Source organism: Marmota monax, unplaced genomic scaffold (genome assembly GCF_021218885.2).
Source record: "Marmota monax isolate L192 unplaced genomic scaffold, Marmota_monax_Labrador192_F-V1.1 WCK01_AAM20220418_F8-fsc00031, whole genome shotgun sequence".
Taxonomy (NCBI): domain Eukaryota; kingdom Metazoa; phylum Chordata; class Mammalia; order Rodentia; family Sciuridae; genus Marmota; species Marmota monax.
In genome coordinates this window covers 15745120-15770974 of record NW_026695197.1, presented here as the reverse complement: position 1 = coordinate 15770974, position 25855 = coordinate 15745120, and the positions used below count along the sequence as shown (strand labels likewise).

Below are 25855 nucleotides of genomic sequence, written 5' to 3'. Positions count from 1 at the left end.
CCTGGATTTTGGCTCTGGCCCTATTATTAATAGACCATGGGACTCATTCTGAGTCTAGTTTCCTCACAACAATTTCTCTGTCTCGGTGTCTTTGGGAATAAAAATGGATCATTTTCCTTTTAGTTTTTTTTTTTTTTTTTGACTGGGGACATGGTGACAATAACTGATATTTCACAAAGTTACCTATAGATCAAACAATTCATTGCATGCAGGCTCACAGCATTTTGTTTTAACCTCCCATAATCAAAGGAGCCCAGCCTCTCATTATTTTTCATTGGATTGTATTATTGAGGAATCTTGGTTTGACCATACATAGGTGTTATGACCCAGGGGGCAAAGCACACATATTTGTCCATACAGTATATTTGAAGTGAGTGAATAAACCTTACATGTGATGGACAATAAACTCAGTAAAGGAAGCAGTTTCTGAGAACTGGAGAGGTCACATATTTGGCGTTGCACATCAAAGAAGGGTTTTGAGTTGGGACTTCAAGCTGACTATGGAGAGATGACATGTCAGCCTTTCCCAGTCAGTCCGGGTAGATGAATGACAGGATTAAACATGCAACCTAAATGGGGATACAGAGTGGGGACAGTGAGTAGACCAAGGACCAGGAGTGTGTGTTAGGTAGCGCCAGTGTCAAGGGTCTTGGTGGTGGCAAAAGAATCTGGAAACTCTATGAGGGGCACTAGTATGAGAGGTCCCTGGTCATGTAGATTTCTCCAGGGCTGGTGAGATATTTACCTGGTGGCATACTGGGGGCATCTCTTCATGTGCTTTCTGGAAGAAGCAAGACCTGAACCGTGAACCCTATCTTGAGAAGTGCTTGGCCGGCTCAATGGAGCCAGTCTAAATACACAGGTGTTAATTGACTCCTAACAGTTTTAAAGACTAGTCTAAACACAGTTTCAGCCCCGCTGAGGGGAGGAAGCAAGTTCATCATGGCAGTAGTTCTCAGTGAGAATCGCTGGGGAGCTTTAAAAAAAAAATCCAAATTTGGATTTCGCCCCAGAGATTTTTATTTAATTGGTCCAGGGGTACATTGCATGGTTATGTTTTAAAACCTTCCCCAAATGAGATTTTGATGTGCAACCAGGGCTGTGACCCACCACCCCAAGGGTTCAGATGTCATTGCAGATATCAAGCAAGGCTCTACTACCCCAGTGACCTGAACTGTGCTCTGCCCAGTACGGAAATGCTTCTGTTGTAGCAGATGTTGGTTGTCTCTGATTTCTGGTGGCTCTTGAAATAATAGAGCTGATTGCCATGATCTTGGCAGGATGGAGAGTCTGGCAGGCATGTGTGATCTTGGCTGCCATATTACAAAATATGGACCCAGAGGAGAAACATAAGTTATGGGCCCCCTGAGTGGACTAATGGTGGGACTCAGGGTGTAGCCTGTGAGGACTTCTGCATGGTGCCCAGAGACCCTAACTGTAAAACATTGTCTGATTTCTTAGAATATTACAGCCATCTCATGTTTATTTTTTATGCTCTCTTCTGCAGCCCCAAAGCAGCCACCAGCAAATCCTTGGATTTGCCAAAGGACGGCAGGCTTATTGTCAGGGCCTGAGAAAAACTGGGGGCTTCATGGTGTCATGGCTAGAGAGAAGGACCCCAGGGACAGACAGCTTTCCAGAGGCAAGAGCAGGGCTGCCAGAAGGAAGCCAGATGGGGCAGAGACCCTCTTGGCTCCATTGTGTTTCAAAGTGCAACCAACTCAATACCCAGCCCACAAAATTTATTAAATAAATGCTTGTCACATGGGCAAGTGTCCTGTCTGGTCTCTACTCCTTATGGGTTGTGTATCCTTGAGCATGTTATTTATTTACCTTAAACTCTCTACTTTCTCCCCTGTAAAGTGGAGTGAATCCATCTTTGGGAAGTGCTTCAATGCCACAGAAGAGTGTGACACAGCTAATATGACACACTTGTAGTAAGTAATATATCATTTTCCTAAAGTCTCAAGTTTTAGCTTAAAAATTCATATAGGATATGCATTCATTCATTTGCTCATCACAATTTTACTGACTGTCTGCTATGTGAATGCCACCTACGGACTTGGGATTCAACCCAGAACAATAAAAAAGACCCTAGTCTCCTTATGTTCAAACAAATGCCACAGTTCCTCTGTATCTGTTTAACACAGCAAACAAGGAAATGTTATTCATAGCTTTAAGTCCCATAGCACTCTCCCTGCTCTTGCTTCACAATCAAGTTAGGTATTATATTGTGCTCCAGGAGCAGGTGTGTGGGCCAGGCCCTGGCCTGCATCCATGTTCTTGCTGTATTGCCCAGGCCCTAGCTGGAAGAACCCAGAATATGAATCCTGCGGGGATCAACCAGGGTGATGAAAGTCACACTGCTTGAAGACTTCATCTTATTGTACTTTGTAAATGTAAGAGATGGCTAAGATTTTTTAGAATTTTATGCTTCCAAGTTGCTCATGTACTGTGTTCCAGAAAACAGCAGATTTGGTGCCTAGAAGCTGTGCCTTTTCTCAAACGCTCTTACTCCTGAGTCACTCCCAGACCCTAGGATTTGAGCACACATAGCACAGGTGGACTTTGAGCAGAGTGCCTTATGATTTACCATTTGGGTTGACAACCAGATAAACCAAGAAAAGCTTCGTTTCAAGGTGAGGGTTTGAGGAGTCTGCAGCCTGGGTCTTCAAGAACATGTGAGATGTCATAGAATTTTAGAGCTAAAGTAGTTAAGTGACATGTTTAAAGTCACACAGCTACTAAGGGATGCGGCTGGGATGAGAACAGAGGGCTGTGCTCTTTCTGTTTCCCTTCTCTTAAGGGACACTAACCACGGACTGGTCCACATCAACGCTCACCAGCTGATCCCCCTCAATGGCACACACTTGCTACAGGATGAAAGATACTTTTTTTTCCTGCTTATCTGGAACAAATTGATCCAGTTCCAATTCTTTCTTCATTTTTGACAACTCTACAATTTAGCACAGAAAAAAAAAAAGAGAGAGAGAGAGAGAAAAGTCAAAGAATTTTGCAATCTGAAAGGTCATTGCTGGGCTCTTAGTCAAATTCTCAGAGTAGAAGTAGGTACTACTCTGCTACTCTGGAGCCTGAGGAGGGAGACTCACTTGAGCCCAGGAACTCCAGACTTCCAGATTAGCCTGGGCCACAGCCAGATCCTAGCTCAAAAAAAAAAAAAAAAGAAAAAAGGTCAGAGGTGAGTAGGCAGCAAATGGAAGCTTGAAGACGGTATGTGACAAGCTCAAGGCCACATAGTTGGTCAGAAATAGCTGGGAAGTGTCCCGAGGACGCCTGCCTTCCATCCTTCTGTCATTTGGAGTGGGTATTTGGTGTGTGTCTGCACTCTTGGCAGATAGATTGCTTAATGAGCCAAATAATTTTACCGTAATGGCATGAGCATTTCATAGTAAATCAGGCCCATTGTCACTACTGCTTACCTAATTACCCACATGTAGTCAGCCAGGGTGAACTTTCCCCTTGAAATCCCTATTTCATAGAATATTGATTTCCTAGATATATGGTTCTGAGATGGTTGTTGCTGGCCAGGAACGAGATAGGAAATCTAGATTAAATACACCTTGAGTTGCTTTTTATAGCACTGGATCCCTAAATCTTGAATTTTATTTTGTGAGGAGGAAGCTCCTAGTGGATTCAAAGGGATGAGAAGAGTAGAATTGGTATATTAATGGATAATGTAGACCAGAGTAAAAGGGTTGGTTCAAGGCTGAGAGATAATTTTTAATTTGATAGGGAGGTTTGAGAGCATTTATAGGCTCTTGGTATGGAACCAGTGGAGAAGAAGGATTGGATTTAGACAGGAGGAGGGTGCAGTCTGTATTTTCTCAGACTGGAAGTAAGGGTGAGTGAAGATATAAATAAATAGAGGGTTGAAACTGTGTGTTGAGGGGCAGTGGGATGAGAGGGGTGAGTCTTGCGGGATGTAACTGAGGCCTGGCGTCCTCCTAACAAGTGAAATGCTGGAAGAGCAACCAGGGCTTGAATTAGCACCTGACATTCAGGGCAAAATGGGGCAAAATGGCTACTTCTTCTTGTTCTCACCAAGCTTATTTAAATCCTCCTCAGTCTCTTGGGAGTGCCCTCAGAGCATGACAAGCCACTTGCAATGAGTTCATCTTGTTTTACTGCATCTATAGTTTGCCACCAATCCCACAGCATTCAGCACACGGCTCTCCCTAGCCCCAGGTGACTCCCACCAGCCTCCCTCAGGTGGGGTGGACTGTGCTGCAGTCAGACTCCCAAGTCTCTGTGGGTTCCAACAACCAAGGTTTAGTGCTTGCTCATACTAAATACCTGCTATGGTCTACGGTTGGTGGGTGCTGGCCTCAGCTCTACATTCTCACTCAGGGACTCAGGCTGACAAAGGAACTGACTTCCTGAATATCGCTGGTCCTCATACCAAAGAGAAAAGGATGTTCCCCAGGTATTGCTTTGGCAATTAGATGCTCCAGCCCAAAGCATCATGGCATGATGCTTTGCTCACAAACATTGGCCAGAACCACTCCTGTGGCTCTGCCTATCATGATGAACAGGAAATGTAGTCAGACCATGTGCCCTGAGTGGGGAGGCCCAAAGATACTTAGCCAGCCACACTGAGGACGACCCTTCCCCTCCAGCCAGACTAGTCTCCTGCTTCTGGGGCAGAAGTGCCACAGGGGCCAGCCAGAGAGCCAGTCACAGGTAGTGACGCATTGTGTATGCCCTATTGCTGACCGTTACACAGTCCTACAGGCCAGAGGCCACAGGCCACAGAGCTCCTGAGGCAGAGCTGGTGAGGCATGAGGACGTAGTGGACATGAAGACTCTTTTAGCAAGACACAGAAAAGGGGCTGCTCCTCAGGATCAGGATATCGGTGCTGCCTGTTTGAGTGTCTAGTTCCCCAGCGTCTCAGGATTGGAAGCTGGGCACCTCCATGGTGGCTGGATGTGGGGACAAGGATAACTCAACACTTGGCTGATTTGATTGCAGGGAATTGAGTTTAAGAACTTGAGAAAGAACAGCCAGGTGAAGCCAATGGTCCCTCTTCTGACATAGGACCCTGAGGTATGGTCTGTGAGAGACCATGGCTGCCTTTCTTCACATTTTTGTGGTCTTGTCCTGAAACACCCAGAGTGGGGTGTGTTATTCATGGAACTATCCACCCTTGCCTGTGAAGCAGGCTGTTCTTTAGGCCCCATCTTGAGGTCACTGACCATTTCGATTTTGAACCCAACAACCCCACCCCTGGTGGAGGCCCAGGGGCGGGTGGCTTGCTCCAGGCAGGAGTCTAGTGACAGGAATTCTGCCTCCCTCACACTCCAGAGTGCCCCACACTCGCCTGGCTAGTCCCTGAACATAGGTCAGCTTTTTTACAAATAGGGCAAAGATAACCTCAACTCTTCAGAATTTAAGGAGCACTCTGATTCTTTTCGGGTTTTTAAGGCATTCCAGGTATTGAACGAAACAGAGATGCTTCCCTCTGTTCACGGATAACAGCTGGAAATGAGCAGTTGGTTGGGCTGCCAAGCTAGCTTGCTCTCTATCAGTCAGGGTCCCTTTAAGATGCAAAAACTTGGAGGCAGAGGGGTCAAATACAGGCCAGTGGAAGTTTCCACACCCTGTGTCTGGGCCAGCATCTCTGTCTATCTCCGCTTGGAAAGGGGAGGGGGGGCTGTTCCCACAGATGGGGATTTATGAGTTCAGCCTGAGAGGGAGACATGGCCTGAATTCTCTGCAGGAGCAAGCGGATTGCTCCAGTGGCAAGAGTTAGGGGGAAGATTCAGAGCTGGTCCCCTCATCTGTGCAGGGTGATTCTTTGGCCCTTTCTCTCCTTGTTGGTGGTACAGGGGAGCACACATGTAAGTTGAGACAGGGGGATAGAGTGAGTCCCTTCTAGATCTCCTCAAATCCTCAGCTCCAATAAGTCACCAGACTCCCATTGACCAGATAAGACTGCAACACTGGTTGTCACTTGAAAGCATGTCACACAGACAGACAATAAACGTACTTTGAAATCTTCCCAGCTTCTAGCCCTCACCAACACGTCTCATGAACCTGACCTGGGCAAAGCTAGAAGCATTCTCAAGCCAAGCTGCCCTGCAGTTACCAGTTAGTGGAGAGAGAATCTTCCCACCTCCAGGATTCATTTTTTAATACACCGAAATAATGAGAGGCAAGATTTGTAAGTACCCCAGGTCGAGGTGGAGATTGAACAGGAATCAGAGATCAGCAAATTGCTGGATGATGCATTAATTGGGGGAGGAGGAATAGTCACAAGGAAAAAAGTCTGGCTGGGCTGGGGAGGCTGGGGTGAGTGGTGTCATGGATGTGGTGTGTGTGTGTGTGTGTGTATACACATGTGGGGTAACAGTAGGGAAAGAGTAGCCATTACTTTTCTATTTAGAGGATTTTTATGTGTTCCCAAGTTTTAGGGGATCTGGCTAAGTTTCTGTGCATATGGGAGGATTATTCTATTTTCTTCCATGAACACAGTGTATCATGATGGTTAAGAACACATGCTCTGAAGTCAGACTATTTGAATTTAAAACCTGGGCCTGCTACTTCTAGTTGTGTCCCTTGATAAAACTCTCTAAATTCATCAAATGTCAGTTTCCCTGTCTGTAGAATGGGTGATCAGAGAAGTGATAGTATGGAGTTGAGTCCCCAGCACAGGGTAGGAAATTCAAAGTTACCATGACTATTCCTTGTTTTGTTATTTGAACTGATATTAGGTTATTCCACTTTATTTCCTTCCCTGAAAAAGTGGGTAAACCATCTAAAGTTCTTACTTCTGCAACAGAAGTGACCCACCCCTGCTTTGTTTCCTTAAGGAGCAGTGCTCTGTCATTGAAGCAAAACCCACATCTTTCCTTAACTCATCCTCCACTTAACACTCTGGTGCCTTGTGACTTTGCATGGGGACAGAGCTGGAGCTGAAGAGCCAGGGCAAAAGGGCAAGGCCAGAGTCAGGGCTGGCTGGGATGATTTATAACAGCAGAGTGACCCCTTAGGAGGAGGAGGTAGAGGGCCATCACAATCACTGGCATTTCTTCCTGTCCCTGGAAGGGCGCTCTACCTGGGGAGACGAGGGTCAGGGCACACTGCTGCAGTCCTGGAGAGCAGCTAGAGGCTGCAGGTGGGTAGGAACTTATATCTGTGGGGGAGAGTATCCGGGAGGCCTGGGGATAGCTTGAGTTCCACGACTGGTTAAATATGGAAACCTGGGTGAGTTGCCTCACTTTTGAGGGTCTCAGTGTCATCTGTCAGACTGATGTCCACCATGATTCAAGGTCACTTCCCCTGCAGACTTCATGCTCATCTTTAATTCCTCCCAACCCACACAAACACACAACATAGGCGTATAGTGAGGCACACGCATACCCAGAGAGTATATCTCATGTACGTGTGCATGAACATGTGTATGCACAAACACATACACATGGATACATGAGAATGCTTCCTCGGCCATCTTGATCATATCCAGCTCAAATTCTACCTTCTACCTTCCTGGGCCTTCCCAGCCCAATTTGATCACCTGCCTGTCTGCTTTTTAAGTCTGCACCATACAAAATCCCACTTCAATTTCTTTGTCCAGTTTTGGCTGTTTGTAGTTCTGGGCCATGTCTGTCCTCCAAATGCATAGCTGATTCCCTGACAGCTCTGGTTTAGGGTTCTCCCTCCCTCATCTTCCTCGTGCATGTCCCATAATGCTAATGCCACTTCAACTTATCAGCACAACATGTTTACAAGGTCATTCTGTTTTTATGTAGTTGGTGAAAGTGAGATATTTTAACCATAATCTGTTCATAATACCATTTCTTTCATCACTGATCTCTCCCATCCTACCTCTCTCGTTTTATGTGCCATTGGAGTGGCACTTTGGAGACTAGTACGTAGCAGTTGAATTGTGCATGTATTTGGTATGGGTTCAGTCAGATGCATTCACAGGGTGTGTAGTCACTTCTCTGTAATTCACGAGTCGCTAGCTGGCAAGTGTAGGAAAGGCTTCAAGGACCACTCCTGACACCCACTGTGCAGATGGTTTCTGTGTGGAGCAGAAGGGAACCTGCAGTGTGGGGTGGTGCATGCTTGTGTCCGGCCATGCCTGGCCCTGGAAGTGGATGGGAGAGAGAAACAAAGGTTCTAAAATGCATGGATCCAGAAGCTGCTTCATAGGAAATTCCTCCAATCATCAGGTGTGTGAAGTCATAAGCAGAGGATTCTCATCACTGCCTCGTCAAAGTGAAAGTTCTCTCTTGTCAAGAATATACTCAATCATGCAAAGTAATACAATTACAAATGCACTATTCATCTTGTTTCTTTTTTGATGGGAATTACTGACATAGAATTTATCAGAATCCCCATGTTTAAATGTCTTGCTGATTTGACAGGAAATACCGACATTGATGGAGATAACATAAAACTCATTATACGCCACTACAATGAGGACATCGATGACAATCTGGTTAGTAAGTTTCATAAATTCAAAGAGCATTTTAGATTTGTCGCTATAATAGAAAAATTGAAATGCCCTGAAAATCTCATAGCTCATATATGAAAGATATTCGAAAGAGGTTTTTGCAAAGGTAATAGCAATCCCGAAAATTCACATGGCATTACCGATGACAAATTACAAGGCTGAAAGACACCTTTCCAAACTGTGAATAATAAAGTACAAAATTTGATCAACTCGTTAGAGGGGAGACTGAATTATCTTCCTATTCTCTCTATAAAACTAATATTGAAAAATTATAGTCATTTAAAGATGATCAAAGCACTTGTAGCTAAAGAAATGTAGAAGGAAAATATTACAGATGTGCTAGTTGTTCTAGATTGGGTGTTGCCTGTGGGATTTGTCGGCTGCTTAAAATGTGTAGTTTGTAGTGACTTTTCTCTTTCTTAGTTAAATTCCACTTTCAAACATAATTTTTGATTCGTAATTTTGAATTCATGTGTTTTAGGAGATTCCCTCTAGTTCATAAAAGTTTCGGGCCTCACAGACTGGTTCTGCCCTGTGTCTCCTCAGCCTGCACAGAGCACCACACTCTCTCCCAGCTGCAGGCTAGCCTGTGGCTGCCACCGCAGGGGACATGGGAACAGGGTGGCATTGTTGAAGCACTCACCACAACCAGTGGGGAATGTGGCTCTTGCTGACATCACACATCCATGGAGACCACCTGCCTCTTATTCTACCAAGGGCAAAACTTTTTGTCACACTGACTCAAAGGGACCCAAACCACCTTCCCACAAACCGTCTTGTCAGGGCCTGGCTGGGCCCTGCCAGCCCCCCTACATTTCCTTTTAATAAAATTTAATGTTTTCATTTTCAAAGACCTAGAAAATCCAAACACTTTTTAAAAGCCCTGAGGAACTATAAAAATTAATAGCACAGGGATAATTTCTTTTTCAGTGGCGACTCAATTAAACCTGCCAAAGTCAGACAGTGTGATTTAAATGCACCACTCGCAGGGGGACCAGAGCAGAGCAGGCAAACAGGGAATGAAACAATAATATTTACCAATTACCCTCTTGGATGTTTCCCACCCAGCCCCTTCCCCCCAGGGAGAATTTTTTCCTTCCCTCCTCTCTGGGGGCCAGGGCTCAGCATCCCTAATTGTTTTCTCCTTGAATGGCCACATTGCTATCAACAAGTGACTGAACTTCTTCTTCTCTCAGGGTAATGGAAAAATACCACCCGGGCTGGCTGCCCGGGGCAACAGGCCACATGGACATCATCCCGAATGTGGGGCTGAGCTCAACTTTGGAAGAATAGTTCCAAGTTCATCCCAGCCAGACACTCCAGCCAGACCAGACATCTCACATTCCATGCTGAGTCCTGCCCTGGGGCACTTGCTTCTGCTGTTCTCCCATCAGGATGTTCCTCTCTCCTAGGCATTGAACCCTTACCCCTGAGCACTTAACTCCTAGATTTTCTTTGAGGCCCTTGTCAAGATGGAGTTCTTTCGGGAAAGCTTTCCTGGAAAAGCCCATAGTCATGTAGTTTCCCCTTTACACTATCTGCTTTTAGATTTCCTCCTTCAAATCAACTGCACCTTTTCTTAATCATGTTGGGGCTGTCTGGACATTGCTCCAGAGCTTTCTACATACAGCCTTACACCATGTTGTCCCTCCTGCTGGACTGGCAGTTCCACAGAGGCAGGACCTCCTCTGTATGCACCCTTTGCATGGTTCAGTGCATTTAGTTTGGGGTTCTGCATCCCACCAAAGCTTTCTAATTGCATTTGAACAGGAATGGAGAATTTTGACATTTTCTCTATATCAGGAGGAATTGTCTGCCTCAGGAAATAGGTAGAAGTACAAGGAGCTCAGTGCTGTGATTTTCAGACAGAAAAAATTTAAAAAGAAAAGAAAAGAAAACCTGAGAACAATGTTCATCAATGAAGAATGAGTAAGAAAATGTAAAATATAGTGATTTGTCACAAAGCATTAAAATAAAGAAATGGAGTTGAATCCTTAATATGTATAGATCTCTGAGACAGAAATGTTTGAGACAATATGTTTGTTACAATGCAATTACCTAAACTCAGTACTTCACCAGCCAGTACTACATAGTGTTCTATGGATCCATATGAACACAGGCATATATGAATATGGGGGTGAGGAATAGATCCATGCAGTTCATAGTGGGGGCTACTGCCAGAGTGGGAAGAAGGGGAATGGGGAGTAGGACCCAAAAGCTTTTGATTCCTCTGGATGTTTTTTTTTTCTTTCCACTATAAAAATCTGGTGCAAATAAAAGGCGGTTAACATTTGGCAATGGTGCTTGGTAAGGTCGTGAGTTTCAGTGAGGTAGAGATGGTAGGCTGCCCACCGGCCTCTGAGTTCTCTTGGCACAGCACATGGCTGGACCCATTCCTACCTCTCTGCAGTGGGCCGCAGCTGGGTGACCTCAGTCAGGTTGGAGAATGTGGGAGTAGGTGATGGATGGCACCTTGAAATTGGGCCCTTGGAACACCCTTCCTGGGGTCAGCAGCCCTGGCAGGGGAAACCAGCTGTTGGTTTTGTTGTCACCCTTTGCAAGGAGCATCCCCAGACAAAGCTGGACTGTAGTGTAGAGAAGGAAGGAAGACCCCTGAGCAAAGTTCCAGGATCTTCTGCTGCCTATGGATGATGGTGGGCACCACACACAGGTACTTTGCCCTTTGACTCACCTTGGCTGACTTTCTTATTGTCCCTGAAATTTATCAGGCTCATTTCTGATTTGGTGGAATGTCCTCACTACAGCTTCTGCTTTTATAGCACATATTCAACTATAGAACCCTCTGCCTAGCTCAAGTCTCTGTTCCTGGTGACTGTGCTCCTACCTGCTCTCATTCCCTGCCCCCTCCTTCCTGCCCAGTACTGTTCTCTGCAGGGCTTCTTTTGACTCTAGCCACCCTGGTGACAGGGACAATGCCTTATCTTTGTATCTCTCTGTTAGTGAATGACATACGTTGACTATCTTGGTGATAAGTAGAAAGGATGAGAATAACAGCATCTAACCCCATGTTCCTCTGGGAGTCTGATGGGTTTACTACATTGTTCTTCTCACTCAGTTAAAAGGTTCCACTTCAACTACTCCTTTAGGTTTTTCCCACTCTGCCATTTCTTGCCTCCTGAGTGCCCTGTGTCTCTCCCCACCTCTGGGATTTCAGTGCTTCCTGCCCCACACTGTGGCAGTTTAAGTGCCTTGTTTTTTCTTTTATAATAGAAACCCTGCCAGGGAATTGAGTATATTTAGCTTGCGATCCCTGTGCTCTCTTTCTAGCTAGCACAATACTGGGCACAGAAGGGAACTTGCATATACCTGTTGATGGGTTGGGAAGACAGAATCCTTAGGGACCTTTGGATAACTATAGCTGGCCACAATAAATTATATAATTCAAAATAGCTAGTAGAGAAGAGTTGGAGTGTTTCCTACACAAGGGTGATGGATATGCTAATTATCCTGATCTGATCATTACAGGTTGTATACATATGCTGAAATGTCACACTGGACCCCACAAATAGGTACAATTATTATGAGTCAATTAAACATGAAAAATATTAAACACCTAAGAATGTAGAGAGTGCTGGTTTCCCAGTCCTTGAAGACTGCACAGCAAGCAAAGGGCCTGCCTGCTGTCACCTACACTTTCCTGAGCACTTGCAGGTGCAGGCCTGATGTCATAGTCTGTTGCAGCAGAAAGCTGGCTAAGCTCAGGTTTGATATGTTATTTTGCATTTATTTGAAATACACAGAAATGCTTTCTTTTTGTAAGAGTATTCTAAGATCTCTCATGTGCATGAAGTTTTTATACTTAATGCTGGCAATAGTAGCATGGGTGGTGTGCTCCCAGTGCGCTCCCATGGGTGGTGTGCTACCAGTGTGCCCCTCTATGTTACAAACAACTGCCAACATCACTTTTGGATCGCACACCCAACTCACTTTTGAATCTAACTGTATATGGATTGCATGCAAGGTCGTAGGTACATCTATATAAATTATGTTGCATAAATATCAATATGGAATTCTAAGCAGCTAGGAAATATAATAACACACATTATCTTGTTTAATCTTTACATGGATTCCATGATTTCGGTACTTAGCATCATCTTCATTTTGCAGAAAAGGAAACCAAGATAAGGAATGATTAAGTAAATTGCTCATGATCACTTAGCTGGTAGGTGACCAAGGTAAGACTTGAACTCAGGTCTGCTTGAAGGCCTTGCTCTCTATGCTCTGCTGGAGGAGGGAGGTCTGTCAGGAACACTAATGAGAAAATTTCTCCTTTAGGGGCAAGAGTGTAAAAGACTCCTTTTATCTCTACAGGCCTATGATGTGGTCTCTGGGGTTTTTAGGCAAACACTGAAACACAATAAGGTGGGTCCTGGGGACTGAATGCCAGTATCCCCCAAATTCATGTTAAAATCTCAACCCCCTTAAGTTGATGATGAGGGGCTTTAGAGAGATGATTAGGTCAGGAGGGAGGTCCTCTCATGAATGGGATTAGTGCTCTTACAAAAGGGACACTAAATAGCTATCTTGCCCCTTTCATCAAGTGAGGTTTTAACAAGGAGAAGATGCATCTGAAACCCAGAATAGGACCCTCTCTAGAATCCAACCATGCTGGCACCCTTGACCTCAGACTTTCAGCCTCCAGAACTGTGAGAAATAAATTTATTTTATTTATAAGTCACCTGGACTCTGGTAATTTGTTATGGAAGTCTGCATGGATTAAGGCAGTGGGCCACCCTGTGCAAAGCCAAAATGTGGTATTAGGCAGGCAAATAATCAGGTGAGAGTAAGAGGGTGAGGATGGTTTATACCTCTGAATCCTTGTTTTCTTTGCAATTTGTCTTGGCTGTCCCTTTAAAGGTACCCTAGCCTTTGGGGACTCAAGTGGCTGATCTGTCATGATAAAGGGAAACAAAGCAGTCAAATGGAGAAGATTGGCACTTGAGCCCTCCAATACTTTACTCAGTTTCTTGACTCTTTTTTACCCATAATAAAATAAGTTTTTTCCTACTGCCTCTAGAGATTCAGAGATGGCCGGAATTTTGATGAGATAGGAAGTGTCCATTTTGAATTGGGTCAGTTTCTGAATATTCACGTAACCAAGAAGAATCTGTTCAGTTTTTCTTTCTATAGATCGTATCACGGAAGTCAAAGGTAGACTCTTTCAAATATGCAACTACATTATACTATTGAATTTCTAAATAATGAATGTTCCCTTTTCTCAATGAATGCCTCATAGAATCTTGACACATCCCTTAGAAGGACATGCCACCCTTTCTGTCTGACCTTGCAATTGCTGTCACCAGCCTAGTGCAAACATTGCAGCTGAGAAATCAGAGCTATGAATGAATGAATGAATTTGTTCACAGTCACAAAATGACTCATTCAATTTGGGCCTAGTTAGTGAGCATTTATTGAGTAACTACTATGTGCTGGGTATCAGAAAGGCTCCAGGCACATTCGCACTTTCAAATCCATCTCAGGAAAAAGGAGCCTCTGACCAAAGAACTGAATGCTTAGAATTAGGTACTGGTGATCTATATTCTTTCAGTTGGAAATTGCCCAGAGACTACTAAAATCTCACATCATAGACAAATGTGTACTCAACCAGTGTATAGAGGGCCAGCCCTGAACAGATGCCCGGGTTTCAAGACGGCAGGAAATAGGGAGTTTAGAGATATCACCCTAAAGTACCAGATTCTCCATCGCCCCTCTCTTGTCAACATCCTTTTCTCCCTGGATTTGGTCTTATTCCCTGCCTGCTGATTTCTTTGTTGTCTTTTCATTCCTGCCATGTTGGGCAGGGGGCACCCTCTTATTTCCCCCATCACCACCCCCCACCCCGTCCTTCCCAGCACAAAGTTCCATTCTTCATTAATGCTATTTTAAAGCCAGCTCGGAGCTGTTTTCCAGATGTGGCCATGCGCAGACAGTAATTGTGCTCTGTGATCCCTTCCAGCTGCTCCTGACTCTTGCCAACAACCCCAGCACCCCCTCGCAGCCCCAGGAGTCCATGTTTGGGGGCTGCAAATTAGGGCAAACGTTGTAAAATGATCATGTGCTACACACGGCCTTCCCCACAAGAATTATGGACTTTATAACTGAGCTAATTGGCATTGGGTCTTGCCTGAAAGGTCGGCAGAGTGGCAGAGAAGCAGGATCTTTGTAAATTGATCGGTTGGCTCCCCCTGCTTCCCCCAACTCCCTTTCCCGTTTTGAAATATGGCCTACCTGCCCTGCGGAATTGCTGACTCTTGTAAATTACCGCTTTGACCGTATGGGACTGTGACACATTGTTTCACATCGTGTGTGGAAAGCAGGCAGGGACGCTTAGGGGGTGCATAATTATACCCTGCAAATTCTTCTCCCTTCCTCAAAGCTTCAGCCTTTGTGCACCTTCGTAAAGCGGGGCATTGTAATGCTCTTGACCTTCAAATCAAGTGTGATTTATCTAAGGGTCGTTAGCATTCAGCCTTTGCCTTATTTATTTATTTTTCTCCAAATGCATGAGTTTCCTGTTGAGTGATCTCGTGGTCCATAGACCCTTTCCTTTCTGTTCTTTTCAGAAGGGAACCCGTGTATGGTACTTTTTCATTCCACAAATTCTTGCTGAGCATTTTATAGGTAGGATCCAAGGCTGACTTGGGGAGGAAGAAACGGTTGTACGCTGGAATCAGAAACATTATGTTCTGTAGATGGAGGGTCCCTTCCCGCTTGGAATTGAAGCCTATGATTTCAAAATCTGCCCACCCCACCTGGTGCACCCTGTTTGGGGCTAGTCAGTGGAAGTCCCTACTGAACATATATGGCATCTGGAGGAACAGCTGATTCAACTTGGGGCTCTGGCCCCACTCTCCCTTTTGATTCTGAGGATTTAGTGAAGCCAACCCCCCTGTGCACATGTCCACCCACTCTGCCTACAACTTCAGAATGATCTCGGGTCTTTTGAATCTCAACTACGGATCAATTCCAGGTTGTGATCCCTGCTCAATTATCATTGCTGCCCATCGATTCTTTAGCCCACATGAACTTCCTGGACCCCCACTAGAGCAGAGAGGCTGCAGGCACAGGGCTTATGTTGGTCAAGAGAATGGAAAAAACAAGAGAATTTGACACGGGGCCACAATGCCACAGCGAGTCTGAAAACCATATGTAAGTACTCCTTAAAAAAATATGGAAAATCTATTGGGGAGTGGATTTGTGGATTCATTTAACTTTCTTTTGGTACTAGGGATTGAACCCAGGGCCATTTTACCACTGAGGCACATCTCCAGCCCTTTTTTATTTTATTTTTTTTTTAAATTTTGAGACAGGGTCTTGCTAAATTGCTGAGTCTGACTTTGAATTGCAATCCTCCTGCCTCAGCCTCCAGAGCTGCTGGGATTACAGGCAGACACCACCATGATGTCCAGCTGTGAATTTATTTAGAAACGTATTCCCAGCATCCCTTCCTCACACACAGCACAATTAGCCACCTGGGTCTCTTTCTGAACCAGGGAAGAAAAGAAAGTCCTGCTCTGGTGTTTCCTGAGCTGGAACTACACACAGAGCCTCAGAGTTTTTAGTTCACAGATCAGAGTTCAACATGTCTCATTCCTTGCTTCTCCTTCTGATTGGTCCTGGCCCTAGGAGCCTTGAATTCATGTGTTGAGAGCTTCCTGTGTCTTTGTCACTGAGGATCACCACTATAGAAACCTGTGGCTATGTCCTTCCCCTCTGCCACTCTCATTTAGAGAGACCAAGCACCCTAATGGGACACAGTCAATGATTCCTTTCCAGAACCCAGTTTCCTCTAATGTCACAGTGTGTTCCCAGGCTTTCCATTTTGGTACAGTGACTTATGCCATCCTCCCCCTCATGGGCACCTGGCACACTGGCTGGGCAAAGCCATGGTGTCCAGGAAATCATTGCCCATCAATGGGCCTGCGCAGTCCCCAATCACCAGGAGCTAGGAGTCAAGGCAGAAGGCACCTGCCTCTGTTTAGGAGGGAGTCATGGAACCTCTGGAAATGCCAGCTCCCAAAGTCACTGCCCTACCACCCTCTGGACAAATCTTTCTTTCCACGAGCACACTCCTTCCTGTATATTTCTGCTCCCCCACATGCTCATCTTGCAGCCTCCATACTCAATAGGCCTCAAGCAGTGGACCTCCCTTCCTCTTGCTGTCAAAGTAGAGACAATGCCAGAGAACATTCCTTGGCTTGTGCTAAAACCAAGGGCCGGGCCTAACAGAACCTGGTCAGAAGGGAGCCCTGCAAATGGCCCCGGCTCTGTTGCTCCAACAGCAGTAGATATTTTCTCGCTGGTGAGCTCCGAGCCCTCGGCCCCATCTGTGCAGCTCTGCGCTTTGAGCATCGTGCTGCACCTTTTCCTTGAGAGGTTTTCACAAGTTCAGAGCAGTCCTGGGTATCGGGGAGCTGAAATTATTTTTACCCATGTGCAGCTGAAATAGCCATCTGCCACCATACCGCCCAGTTCCCCACTGCGTTTAAAATCCATCTGGAGTTCTTTTCCTTTTTGTTTTAATTCTGTATATTAAAAAAAAAAATAAAATCAGTGTCTTGGTGCAAAGGAAGGTGTCGTTTCTTCATGTCTCTTCTATCTCTGGTGAATTTGTAAGGATGGATTTAGGGTTGTATGTTGCTTATTCACAGTCCCCTGATTGTTGTTGGAGGCTTCTGGCTGTTCCTTATTCTAGGCATGTCTGTTTTCCTCCATGTCAGTATAATCCACAGCTCAGCTCATGTCGCCCCCTCCATGAAGCCTTCCTGATTACTTCAGCCTCCCTTCCCTGAAATCTCCATAATGGAAATGGCAGTTTCTTAGCACTCAGTCTTCCATGTTCTTCTATTTTTCTCAGCTGTGTTGGCTTTGTGTCTTTCTCAGCCTGGTAACAACCGGGACTGTGCCCTGTATTGATCTGTAGTCACCATACAACACAGCTTAGGAGGAGGCTCCTGTTAGAATCCTGAAATGCCTTCTGCTCCCTTCCTCTTCCCAAAGGCTGCTCAGATTCTTCCCTGAACATCTCAACACTGATCTGTTGGGGTTCTGATAAGTGCCAGGCACTTCGGCAGATCCTGGAGGTTTAGTGATGGATATGCCATAATCCCTACCTTCTAAGAGCCCACAGTCCTGTGGAGAAGGAGGCTAGAGGAAATATGAATATTTCAAAGTGAATCAGGAGAGAGAGAGTGATTAACACCATATGGAATCTTAAAATCAACATGGGATTTAAAAAACTTTAGTATTTGGACTTGAGGGTCAGGAAGAGGATGCCCAGGCACCAAAGTGGAAGGAATCTGGTGCACTTGGACAGCGGCCATGTGACTTGATGTAACTGAGACATAGGAGATGTGTGCAGTGCTGAAAGATGGTTCTGAAAGGCCCAGGGCCCAGGGCAGGGCAGTCTCTACTAGAGACTCTCATCTCAGGTTTCCTCAGTTATCATTCCAACTGCAATGGGTGTGTTGATCTGATGTTGTTTTGGTAGTGAGATCTGAGTTGGTCCTCTTCTATGGAAGTGAGATTTCCTTTGATTCCCCTTAAATTGTCCGTTGCTGTGTTTCTATGGAGTTAGGTGTAGTGGATCTCCCTGAAGTCCTCCCTCTGCCTTCAGCCACATGACACACCATTTTTAAGAAGCTGAATATATATGGAAAGCACTGGAAACCAGAAGATAGATCCATCCCCTGCCTTTGCCTCCTTTGGGCCTCTGTCTTGGCACGGGGTGGAAATGAGGCCCAACCACAATGGTGGCCAGAAGAGTCAGCATATTGCAAAGGCCTGGTACCCTGTGGGAAGGAGACAGTGGCTTCTCTCCCTCTCAGACTCCCTGGTCAGAACAAACTTCCAGTGTGTGTGGGGGGGGTGTCCCTGGGTCTCCCTTAGCAACTCACCTCACCCTTCTACTGGCACTTTTGCCTCCGTGTAAGGCAGCACTACTCATTAGGCATAACAGATTACCCACGCTCCACTGGGGTATGGCTGGAAGCTATGAGGCAGCGTGGATCCCTCTCCCCTGCTTCCCTCCCTCTCCCGTTTCATGTTCACAGGTGTCTCTGGAACAAGCTGTCTCCTGTCTGGGGAAAGCAGAGCTCAGGCCCCACAGAGGTGGTGCTTGGGATCGGAGAAGGCAGTTGTTCCATCCCTCTTCCCAAATGTTCCCACAGCCCAGCTGGCTCTGGCCCTGCCGTGGCTTGTGGCACATCTGAATCTCAGTTGTCAGCACAAATTGTGATCCCAGCACATCAGAGCCCATCTCCTGGGATGTCCAGTTCACTGGCTCCAGGTCCCCATTGGAGGTTGGGGGGTGGAGCATTGAGGAACTAGAAGCCCAGTTCATGCTTCACTTGATTCTAGAAAATGGTGAAAGAGACTAATGTGGTCACATTTCTAGCCCTTGGCCACCATTTTTGCTTTCATTCCAGCGGCAACACATCCCAAATCCTGGGATGAAGAAAAGGGGATTGGCAGTGTAAGAAGGAGGATGGGGGAGAGAACAACCTTTGGCAACATCATGGGGTTGGTCATTAATGCCAGTCTCTGCTCACTCTCTAGGGACCCTTTTCATCTTTATGAGATGCTCAGAAGCTTCACAGTACCCACTGAAGATGCCCAGCCTGCCATTTAGGCCTGTCTCTTCCATCCAGGGTCCTACACGTGCTGGCTCCATCTAGGTCACCAACAGGGACTTGAAGGGTCTCTGAATGAGGAGGCTGGAGACCTGCTTTCTATTTCTCTAATCAAAAATCATTTTTGCTGGGGTCTGTCCCCTCAGGTATTCCTGAGCAGAATGATAGACACTGGCTGTTTTTCTTAATTAAAATCTCTCACAGTTATATCTTCCCACCCACTTTCATGGGGGTCATCTCCTTTTTATTGTCTCATGGACATTGTCATCCTCATTTTTTAAAGGTGAGTAGACAGAGAGTCAAGGGGCCTAAATGAGCCTAAGATCACAAGGTTGTCACCAGAGGGGTGGGATAGAAACTTGTATGCAGCCTTGAAGCAAGCTAGGAGCACTCATCCGTTCCAGCACAGCTGTGAGGGTCAGGCCTCCGTGGGGGCTGGAGGGAGCTGCTGTGTCCTCTGGCTAGTCTGTTCCTGAGTGGCTCGCCACCCGTGCCATAGCTCTCTTGGCTGAAGACACCCCAGGAGGCAGAGGAGAAGCTGCTGCAGGATGAGGGGGACTTGGAAGAGGTCGGGGTGCAGAACATTTTAGGGACATAAATTCAAACTTTAAATGTCCTTGAGGAAATTCTCCCTGGAAGGACATGTTAAAGGTAGGGACAGTGTTCTCTGGTATTCTAAGTAATGGGTTTCTAGACACCGCGGTGCCTCTGAAGCCCAAATCAATAACACATTGTCTCTTCTTTTTCTTTTTGCTTAGTGCAAGTAACAACATTCCTGGTTTCATAACTGGAAGCACTGGTTGATCCGGTAGCTACCTCTGTGTAGGAAAAGAAGGAGTTCTGGACATCCTGGCTGGTACCCTAATCAGAAAGAAGGTAGAAAGTGTCATCTGCTTGGGTTGGCTCAGGAGGGCCCAAGGACCGGTGGGTGGATGAGCACAGGATGTGGGTCTCTATGTCTCTTCTCTGGCTTTAATAGCAGTCAGAGTAAGCAGCTGGCAGTAAGGAATGAAAACCCAGGTGGATCTTACTTTTGGGATGTCTAAAAGCATACAAAGGAACAAATAACAAATTACATTAATAGCTATCATCGAGAGACTTATGTACAAAATGTAAGCATAAACTACCTTTTTTTTTTTTTTTGGCACCAGGAATTGGACCCAGGGGTACTTAGCCCCTGAGCCACATCTCCAGTCCCTTTTTTTTAAAAAAAAAATTTATTTAGAGACAGGGTCTCACTAAGTTGCTTAGGGCCTTATTCAGTTGCTGGGGCTGGCTTTGAACTCATGATCCTCTTGCCTTACTCCCAAGTTGCTGGAATTACAGGCATGCACTGCCGTGTCTGGCTAAAGCATCTCGTTTTTTTCCTTCAGTACTTCATGAGGTAGGTTGTATTATTAGTTCCATTTTACAGATGAGGAAACCGAGGCACAGAAGTTTAAGATATGGGCCAAAGTTAACAACTCGTTGCTAGTGGATTCAATATTAGTCTGGCTACAAAGCCGGTCCCTTGACTGCTAAGCTCTTTGATCTTTCGGGGTTCAGATAAGGCTTTTGTAAAAGAATTGCCCCTGGTCTTGCTTTCTGTAGCTCTTCTGTGGTGCTGCCCACTGTGTCTGTTAAAGGGGAAGGCCACCTCCCTCGGACAAAGAAGGAAAAGCACAGCCCAGTGCTTGGCGAGAGTCAGCCTGATTTGTTTCTATGCAATTAAGTTGAACTTGGTCCCATGTGCACTCAGCCTCACTTGGGCATCGGGCTGTTTGCTGCATCTTCAGGATTTGCAAATGAAGCTGAATCAATCCAGAAATCAGTTTTGAAAGCTTTGAAAGTTTATATTATTTCTGACTCAGCAATTCTTCTAGGAGCTTAGCACTGAACATTACCGTGAATGTAGGGAATATGAGTTCTGAAGATGCTCCTCTTTGTTTATTAATCAGTACAAAGCAATATAAATGTCCCAGGGATGGGGTACAGACTGGATATCACACGATGCTCCTTGACCTACAAGGTGGTTATGGCCTAACAAACTCATCTAAAGTTGAAAATATCATAAGTTCTAAGTGTATTTGATACATATAACCTATTGAACATCACAATGTAGCCATACAGCACACTGTAAAGAGTCAATTGTTTCCTTCATGATCTTGTGAGTGACCAGGAGCTGTGATGTTTTGGTGCCATCCAGTGTAGTGACAGTATCATAATGCATATTGCTAGCCCAGCAAAAATTACAAATTCAAAGTACAGATCCTGCTGGGTGCATATAGCTTTTGCACCATCTTGAATTCAAAAACTCTTTGTAACTCCTTGTTAACAATGAGTTGTTAACCTTGGCCCATGAGCCATTGTAACTGGGGGACCATCTGTACATATATCTAACACAGGCGTCACTTAAAGCTCTAATGATAAGGTGGCCACCTAGGTGGAGACCAATTAGGAGTAAAACCATTCAGCACAGCATCTGCAGTTCCTCAAGGAATACATCCAAGTTCCCCAAACTGTCTGAGGAATAGTTTCATAGCATCCCTAAGCCAAAACAAGTGCCTCATAGTTCGATTTATTAAGTTTGTAGGTCAAATAAACTAATATATATTTATACCCTAACAACTTAGAAGTTGTTTGAAAAAAAGTTACACATAAGTTGAAGAAATCAATAATATTTGTATTTTCATTCTTAAGTAAACATAATTATTTACAATGGGATATGTGCAACTGTTAGGCATTGTGCAATTAGTTAAACTGGAACCTGATTAGACACGTCTACTCTCACTTCCTGTTCTATTTTTGCATGGTATTCGCTTTTTAACACAGCTACCAATAAAAATCCACTTTTGCAAAGATATGATGACATCAAAGGCAGTGTGAATGAATATCAAACCACTGAACTCCCTCTCTCAAACTGGTAGTTTGTAGAGTGTCTGATAATATGGAATGATGAGGCCTATTCCTTGATAAATATAAATACCTTCCAGTGCTCTTGTGGGTTCCTTGTGGTACCCTGGGGTTCCTCAGCCCACAAAAAGGAGACTACAGAGATAAGTTCTCTTCCATTTTTTGGAAACAATCACCTTCCCTATTTGTCACTTTTGGTCTAGTTTTTCATAATCATATGAAGACAAGGGAATATTTCACTCTTTTCTTAACTATAGCAAAAGAAAATCAGATGAAGAGCATGCTAAAGAGTAATTGGTATTCAGCTCAGTTTTAGGGAGGCCACAGGGAATGATGGGGACTTTAGCAAACAGAACACTAGCAAATTCCACTCAACCCCACCCATGTGGCCCAAAGGGAATGTGGCATTATCATTTTTTGGAAGAGAAGTAGAATCTCAATATTGGAGAGGGTATAGAAGTCATTTAGCCTAGAAATGACTAGGGCAAGAATATCCCAAAGGGCAAGAATATCCCACTGTGGTAGACAAGACAATCATCTGATTTAGGTCACCTCTAAATGCAGAGTTTGTAGTTTAATGTTTATGTGTGTATTTTGATATGTAGTTATACATATAATATAAAATAATAACATAACCTTACTTTATAATGGTATGCAAATATATGTATTTTCCCCTAATCACTGATATTACTAGAAAAAAGCAGGTTTTTTTTTAAATGTGAGACAGATAAATATTAGAAACTGGAGATACAGCATAATGGTAGAGCTCATGCTTAGTATGCAAAGCCCTGTGTTTAATTCAGCACCAAATAAATAGATAAATAAAAATATTAAATAAGATTCCATAGTAAATTAGGAGAAAATAATTAATTAGGACATATTCAACAATATTAATATGATATAAGTAACAACCCAGGGGTCAGGGGTCAGGGGTCAAGTGCCATGTCTAATCGCCAGAGAGCCGCAGACTGAGTAAATGGTGGTTGCTGACTTGCATACTCTGACAATCCCCCCATCCCACCCCCCGGAGAGAGCTCCTGCTCATGTTGTTACTTTTGTCATGGACTCTCCCAGTTTCCTATATTTCCTCTGTAAATTAAGAGATTTGATCTAAACCTCTAGGGTAACTTCTAGATTCATTAGGCAATATTTCACTGATCCTTTGAGACTAGTAATATAAAGTTGGTGGGAAAATAGGATTCACTCTTTACTTAGTATTTTTCAGGGACTCTTTTCTCTTTTTCTTGTATAAAACAGAATACATCTTCATAGATATCATCATCATTGGTTATCTACTGCAGGAAGTTCACGGACAAAAGAAAATATACAAGGACCCAGAAGCTTTGTGTTGCTTACCACCTTTAGTGTCTTCAGGCTAACTTCCCTGTTTCTCTGTTCTTTTGTCAAAATCCACTTGAATACCTTTGATGCTTAAGACACACCTTGACTCTCTGCTTCCCCCTTGTCCATCCTCTGGGAGATGTGGTCCTTAGTGGTAATGTTTTGGCCCACATCATCCATTTGGTTTCTATTGATACATCCACAGTCCTTAACTACGGTTCTCAGACTTCTGAGAATTCTGAGCCCAAAGAGATCAGAAAGGTATTATTAATCAGGGAAATATACCTTTGTAATAGTCCTGGAGGATATTTCAGGTGAGAGAGCCGAAAACCTAAGCTGTGTTTTCTGATTGTTGATGCCTAGGGTATTCAAAAGCAAGAAATCCTTTTCCTCTTTCATCTAACAAGCCCCTAGGAGAGATGCATCTTATAATGTCTGTCAAAAAGTAAGCCTACTGTCAGGAAGAGGCCTCTGCCTTTCAACTTTATTAATTCATTCAACACACAAGTACCTATTTTGTACAAGACCCTATTTTATGCACCAGGATCATGACAATAAAAGGATATCCATGATTTCTGCTCATATGGAGACTATATTTTATGAAGTTCCAGCTACTGGAACTCATATACTCTCCTCTACCTCTGTGCCTCTTTCCAATTCTCTCCTTTTCAGATTTGAAAATCTAGAACTTATCTATAAGGCTTGGGTGTCTCATGGCCATCAGGTCTGGCACTTCAGTCTGTTACTCTGTCAGGCCTAGAATTGCAGCCACCACATTATATTTGATTCAACTTTGAAGCATTGAACCAAGTTAAATCTCCTATGTGGATCATTCTATATGAAAAACCCCAAGAAAGTCTGTCATTCCTTAGTTCCCCCTTGGGAAAATGTATCATTCATCCCTTTTATACCCCAGCAGCTCAGTTGATGTCTACAAGTCTTCCCTTTGAAGTTGGGTGACTGGACGAGGGTTGGCACCTGATCCTGTGACAGGCTGTCTCTAGGCTGGCCTGATAGCTGTGGTTTGGAAGATTTGCCTAAAGGAGCAAAGGACAAATGTGGACCAATTTGATTCCATAATCGGGTTCTTTGGGCCAGCAGACATGGACACGTGTGTAAATACATGCACATAGCTCCGTCACGGTGGCAGCAGAACACTGGCGAGAAGACCAAGGATTCCTGATGCACAAAATATCCCTAACTTTGGAGTGGCCTTGGATACCAAGCCACTTGGATGCCCATCTGTGGTGCTGGGCTGGGAAGAGGCCCCTCTGCCTTAAGGCCTCCTCAGCTATGCTCCTTCCAACCCAAGGGCTGAGGTAAGGCATAGGCCCTTTTCCTGCAGCCCTGTCCCTCTCTCTGACCACCCTCTTTCCAAGATTATTTACTGCTTCTCTGGATTGGAATCCAACTGAATTCGTGATTCTTAGTTTCTTAAGGGCAAGGGCAAAGCTTTGTGGAGTTTTTGCTGTATGCCCAAGCCCATGCCAAGGGCCAGGAGGGAACAGAGAAGAAGGAAGGTGTCCTGTCCCCTCCCTGGCATAGAACAGGCAAGGCCTATGAGCATGTGGGGGCCTGGTGACTCCCTGAGGTTGCATTCACTGCCTCCCAGTGGAACACTTTTGGGGTAGATGATTTATGATCTTGAGGAGGCCTTGGGCACCTGGAAGTGGGGAATGTGGCTGAATGGAAAGGAGTGGGCTGTGTTTCCATTAAGAGAAGGAGGAGGAGAAGGGGCAGGTCAAGGCGCTGCGAGGAGCATCTGAAAGGGGCTTGGGGCTGCTTCACGCCGAAGTCTTTACCCTGTCAATAAATCTGGGGAAGCCACAAAATGGGTGTGCCAGCTAACCTGCCCCCATTGGTCACCCCATCAGGCACAAAGTGCCCAGGATTAAAAAGAGGAGAATGAAAAATAAAAGAAGGAAAGAAAGAAAAAAGGAAAGGCCTCATTATACGGCTAGAAACCCTCATACCAGAGATAAAATTTTACGAGTTGCCTATTGCCCAGCACCCCGTATTTTTGACATTCCTTGTTTCTCATACAGTATTTTAAACAGATGAGGCACAGACATTACTGTTTTTTTATTTTTTTTACCCTTTTCATTTTTTTTTCCCTTTCTGTCATGGCTTAGTGGGTAGCTCTGAAGTTTTTAATACTGAAGGGCCCATTTCATGTTATTTATGACCCCGCTTGCGTGAAAGCCGAGGCCTATAAATCGTCAACACAGGCCGTCTAATTCCAGCAACAGCGAGGTTTCGTCACATGTAATTAAAAGATCCCAAAGCCATTGGAATGTAATGGATTTGGAAATGACACCATGGGGGCGAGGGGAACAGGCCCAGGAAGAAGCGGCAGTATTTCAAAGTCTCTCCTGCACCGGCTGGGATCCATGGGCTGCCTGGCTGGACTCCAGCAGGGCTGGTTGACCTGGGGATAGAGGCAGGGTCTGGACTTGCTCTGATGCTCAGTTCTGAGATGCAATTCCCACC

The 25855-nt window shown here is 44.9% G+C and overlaps 2 long non-coding RNA genes across 3 annotated transcripts in view; one reads left to right on the top strand and one right to left on the bottom strand.

Moving 5' to 3' along the window:
- The window catches only part of LOC124082014 (uncharacterized), a 376643-nt gene that overhangs the window by 46521 nt on the left and 304267 nt on the right, over positions 1–25855 (bottom strand). The gene's annotated exons all lie outside the window — the stretch shown is intronic.
- Positions 5778–10643, top strand: LOC124082013 (uncharacterized). The gene is made up of 3 exons (XR_006848221.2): positions 5778–6182; positions 8392–8465; positions 9677–10643. It is a non-coding gene; the product is annotated as an uncharacterized LOC124082013 (long non-coding RNA).